General features: G+C 51.9%; 1 pseudogene; it reads left to right on the top strand.

Annotated features, from left to right (window-relative positions):
* Positions 1 to 857: 857 nt before the first annotated feature.
* Positions 858 to 2,654, top strand: LOC101321180 (myeloid-associated differentiation marker-like; annotated as a pseudogene).
* Positions 2,655 to 5,625: the final 2,971 nt, after the last annotated feature.

The following is a 5,625-nucleotide window of genomic DNA, read 5'->3' as shown; positions in this document are numbered from 1 at the left end:
CTATCCCTGAGGAGGGAGCGGGCTGGGGAGGAGCTCTCAGTCCCCCACACCCTGGGACCCTTGCAGGAGGCCCTGTGTGAGGCAGGACTGCAGCCCTGCTGGCAGGACTGTCTTGGGCAGGTGACCTGGGCGATTCCCTGGTCTCTATGGTCCTTGCCATGCTCGCCACGTGTCCCCTGTCCCAACCCTGAAACCCCTTTAGGCCCCCGTCCTCCCTCTTTCAGTTCCACTCCAGGCCCCTCCTCCATGGGGAAGGTTGGCTCCATGCCTGCATCCCTTCTGGGTCAGAACACACCTACTGGGTTGCCTTGGGGCCACTCAGACCCTGGAAACCTCCCCAGCTCATCTCCACTCTGCCGCCCCCGCCCCAGTCCCAAGTGCATCCTCAGGGCTGTCACCTGCCAGAGGGCCAGCGGGTGCCTCCTCTTTCAGCTCCTGCCCTTAAGAGGGGGCTTATAATCTGTTCATCCTCCACCCCCTCCCTCCCCGGGATGCCCTGAAAGCCTCGACATCAGCATCCAGACGCAACATCCTTATCCATTTCCACTCCCTTCTTCCCAGCTTGGAAGCTGCTAACCAGTCTCCCAGGCCAGAAAAATCCTCACTCAGGTAGGACTATTGCTAGATCCTTCCAGACTCGCACCTGGATGGCAGCTCTAGAGTTTAAAAGCCAAACATACGTTAATTTATTCTGTGGTTCTCCCAGGATGCTCCACCTTGGAGTAATGCTGGGTTGGTGTCTTTTTTCCCAAATGGAGAAGAGTCACATGTTAAGACAAAATTGGGGTGTGGGGTGTGGGATTCAAACAGTTCCTGCTTCCCATATCATCTTGTCCCCGCTGCCTTGCTCTTACACCATGGCTTATCTCTGTTCACCCCTGAAGCTGCTGGGTCACCGGGTGGGGCTGGGTCGCCTCAGATGGCAGCTCCTTCTAGTGACGGCTGCAGGGAGGAAAGGCCGGGACACATGTCTCTTCAGGTTGCTGTGGAAGGAGGCCATGGCCCTGAAGGTGTGTCCTGGGTCCCAGAGCCTGAGTTTTGGTCCTGGGCTCCCACCCACATGCCCTGCTGAAATGCTGGGCTGTAGAGCAAAGGGTTCAAATGCACAGCTATGGCAGTTTTATCTGGGGCTCCCACTTTCTAGCCATGCAATCTTAGGGAAGTACTGAAGTCCCTGAGCCTTAGTTTTCTCATCTGTAAAACGCGGTTAGCAGTACAATCCATGATCCTTTTTCTGAAACACTTCAGGTCCGATATGATTCAGAATTCAGAATTTTTCAGCTTCAATCATGCAACATGGTGTATCTACTCTATAGGACATAACACCCCACCGGAGTCTGAAAGCACCTTGTAATCAAACACATTAGTGTTTCTGCCACCGACCTTTTGAGCGTTCACACTAAGTGAAATAAATACAAAACATAAATTATCTCACATCTGTGCAGGTCAAATTTTGTTACCAAATGAATTTTTTAAAAATTCTTGTTCCATTTTCAGAGACTTGAAGGGTTGGGATTGTAGATAAGGACCATCCTAAGCATCCTGTCTGCGTAGATAACGGCACACAGCTCAAAGGGATTAAACAAATGTTCATGGTTTGAGGCCAGACCAAACATGGCTGTGAGCTTTGGGATAAGACAAGTCTCCTGAGAAGGCCAAGGGTGGTGGGTGGGGAGAGTCATTCTGGAGTAGCTGTGCTGTTACCCAAGTGTCTGGGCCATTGGTTCAAACTCCACTGACCCTGGGCCTCAGCCGTCACAGGCCCCTGAGCCTTTTCCAGGAGTCTGACTCCAGAGCTGGATTTTTCACTGGGGGGTCCTCAGCAAAGACCACTGCCGTGTCGAGAACATAGACCTGCACGACCATCATGACCTCCACACGGTTGTCCTCAGCTCTTTGACCATCACGGGCTACTTCCTCAACCTGCTGCAGCTGCTCTCCACCTGTGTGGCCATCTCCCTGGTGGTCAGTGTGGGCACCTGGAGGGGGGCCATGGGTAACTGGTCCATGTTTGGTGCTTCTGCTTCGTTGTGACCTTAACATCTTCATAGTTTGGTTACGTGGGCTCCAGACCCGCCTCCACCTCTTCTGGGACAGCCTTCTCGTCACCTGTGCCTGCCATGCCACCCTCTTATGCCTCTCGGCCTCCATCGTCTTTGCCATCACCTACATCCAGTTCTTGCCTCACAGCCCCTTTCAGGACCACACCATTGCTGCCACTGCATTCTCTTGGATGGTTTCTGTGGTCTGGACCTGTGCCCTGACTGGCGAGTTCTCCTGCTATACGCTCACCTTGTCAGGCCTGCTCAACAGGCTGGAGATCTTCATGGCCTGTGTCACCTTCGCTTTCATCAACAACCCCTACCTGTATCAGCAGCGGCCCTGGTGTGATGCGTGGCCGTGTACCCCATCTGCTTCCTCTTGGCAGCCACGGCCATCTTGCTGAATTGGTGCAACTGGACTACAGGCTTCCTATCCCCTCCCCCATTTTCCATTTGGGGCTCACCCTGCTTTCCGTCCTCCTCTACACCTCCGCTGTGGTCCTCTGGCCGCTCTACCAGTTCGTCGAGAAGTTCAGCAGGCAGCCCCAGTGATCCAGTGATGTGAATTGCCATGATAGACTCACCTCCTGTGTGTGCATCTGGGAACCATGACCGCCTATGGCCATCTTGACAGCCATCAACCTGCTGATTTATGTGGTTGACCCGGTGGATTTGGCCCGCCGGTTTTTTTTTATCAGGTTCTGAGGCTCTGCGCAGGGCTTCCCGATTCCCTCTTGTCAATGGAGGTTTCTACACCAAGCCCTGACGTCTTCTGATGTCCTCTTCCTGGCTCCCCTCTCTCCCTGCTCACATCCTTCCCCAACCATCTCGCTCTCTTTTCTGTTTCCTTCCCTCCTTCTGCTCTGTCTCCTTCCTGTTTTGTGTGGTTGCCCAGATCCTGTTTTGCCTCTTTCTCTTGCTGCTCTCATCTTTTCTACATTTTCTACTTTGGGGCCCATTTTTGGTCATCTTTGTTTTCTCGTCTCCTGTGTCCTGACCGCCTCTTCCCCTTTTCCTTCTTCTGATCCATCGGGACCCTGAGCTTCTTCCTCCTCTGCCCACCTCCTAAGGTGCTGACTCCACATCACACAGCCCTCTGTGCAGCTGTTCACACCCTGGGCCTCCGGAGGGGCCTCACAGCCAAAGCATGCCTGTGCCCCTGGCTGTGCCTTCGTTGGGGTGTGTGTGTGCAGGTTTGGGGTGTGGGGTGGGTAGCTAGGCACTGGGCCTCCTTTCTTCCAGTGGAGGGGGGTGTACAGTGCACCTCCCCTTTAAGTTAAAAAAAAAAAACCTAGAGGTCAATAATTCTCAGTGGGTGGGAGACTTAAAGCAGAGACTTGGACCACTTGGCCCCCCCTCGTGCTCAGCGCCACCTGAGATTGGCTCCAGAAGTTTTGCAGGCTTACTAAAACCCACCGCCTAGAGGCCATTTAGAGGAAGCAAAGGGTGGATGCCTTTCATTCCAGCTACTCTCAGAGGAATCAAAAAAGGAGCTGGTGAAGAACTGCAGGGTCTTGAAGACAACTGTCTGAAGTATTTGTGAGGGCCAGTGTTCAAAACCCTGCTCTCCTGCCTCAGTGTTCAAAACAGCATGTCCGGGGCTTCCCTGGTGGCGCAGTGGTTGAGAATCTGCCGCCAATGCAGGGGACACGGGTTCAAGCCCTGGTCTGGGAGGATCCCACATACCATGGAGCAACTGGGCCTGTGAGCCACAACTACTGAGCCTGAGCGTCCGGAGCCTGTGCTCCGCAACAAGAGAGGTGGCGACAGTGAGAGGCCCGCGCACCGCAATGAAGAGTAGCCCCCGCTCGCCGCAACTAGGGAAAGCCCTCGCACGGAAACGAAGACCCAACATAGCCAAAATAAATAAATAAATAAATAAATAGCATTCCCTTTAAAAAAAAAAAAAAAAAAGAATCCTCCTGCCAATGCAGGGAACATGGGTTCGAGCCCTGGTCTGGGAAGGTCCCACATGCCATGGAGCAACTAAGCCCATGTGCCACAACTACTGAGCCCGCATGCCACAACTACTGAAGCCCGTGAGCCTAGAGCCCGTGCTCCGCAACAAGAGAAGCCACTGCAATGAGAAGCCCACGCACCACAACGGAGAGAAGTCCCCGCTCGCCACAACTAGTGAAAGCCCATGCACAGCAACGAAGACCCAACACAGCCAAAAATAAAAACAAATAGATAAATAAATTTATAAAAAAAAAACAAACAGCATGTCCTGCCTCTGCAGGGAGAACAAAATGGCCACTGCCAGCCTTAAAGGTGATGTTAGGTTGGGTTTTTTTTTTTTTTTTTTCTTTTCTTTTGCTGGTCAGGAGGGCAAAAATTTGTGAATAGCCCTATTCCTAAAGGGGAAGTTTCTTTTCATTTTTTGTTTTTTCAGAGGGGTGGCTTTGGAGGGTGGGGATCGCTTCTACCATAGTGAAAGGAATCGCATGGCTTGACTGGGTGGAGCACACAGAGGTGTGTTTCTGTGTGCCAGTTGCTTTCTCTGCTGCTTTGTGCTTCTCTGGGACTCATGAATAAGGTGATCTATATGAATGTATAAATGTATATATATATATCTTATTTCCAGGAGCTTCTGGTTTGCATCAGTCCCTGCTGTCAATCATAGCGAAAAGCCTTGTCCCTTCTCACATATGTAGTTTTTTTTAACCTCAATATAGAGATAAACAAAACAAAACAAAAAACCAAAAAAATAACCCCAAATCAACAGATTCTAATTGACCCAAATTTGTCTAGATCTCACAAGAGGCCTAGCAGATTTCCCTCCTCACCCAAACCACCTTCTATGGGAGCCCCTCCCACTGTTTCCACACCCACACCTGAGCCAGAGCTTAGGGAGTGGCCCATCCCTGGGAAACTAGAGGTTGGGCCCCATCCCAATGCCCAACATCCTGTCCGCTAACTCTTAAAAGGCCTCTGCCAGCCCCTGGATGCCTCTCTTTAAAGGTGTGTGCCTGTCTGCCTGCTCAGTGTGCGCGTTTGCCTGTGTGTGTGCATGTGTGTCCGTGTGCACGCCAGCATTGGCACCATCAGCCCTTTACAGTAACTGGTGGTTGTGAAGACACCAAAGCCTTCTTCCTCTCCTGTTCTCAGCCACAAAGCCTCAGCAGCTTTTGAGTCACCAGGCCCAGAGGGGCCAGGCAAGCAGAGCTGTTGGGGGAGGGGCAGAGGAAGGACCCCCCCCCCCCCCCCACTGCTGCCATTCACTCCTGTACTGGGATGAAGCATGTGATCTTCACCTAGTGGCAGGTTAGGTGGAGGGGGAGAGCTCCCAGGAGGGGGTCCCCATGACAGGCAAATCTTAAGAAACAATGCAGTAAAATTCATATTTTAAGGCAAGACAAGAAAAATTTCAACATAGAAATTTTCTCTGCCCATTTGGGGCTCCTCCCTCCCCTCTGGTGTGCATTGTGTGCTAACTAGACCTCCCTAAGGGCAGAAATACCTGCTCCACCATAAAGAGCAATTTTCTTCTTTTGGCCTCAGCCTTGTAGCTCCTTAGAAGATAACACTACTTACTTATGACCTGATTAACGTCACAGGCTATATTATTTGCACTCTGCCTTTT

This window comes from Tursiops truncatus, chromosome 2, assembly GCF_011762595.2.
Source record: "Tursiops truncatus isolate mTurTru1 chromosome 2, mTurTru1.mat.Y, whole genome shotgun sequence".
In the NCBI taxonomy this organism is placed as follows: Eukaryota; Metazoa; Chordata; class Mammalia; order Artiodactyla; family Delphinidae; genus Tursiops; species Tursiops truncatus.
Note: the sequence above shows the minus strand (reverse complement) of the source record. Positions and strands in the feature narration are given on the sequence as shown.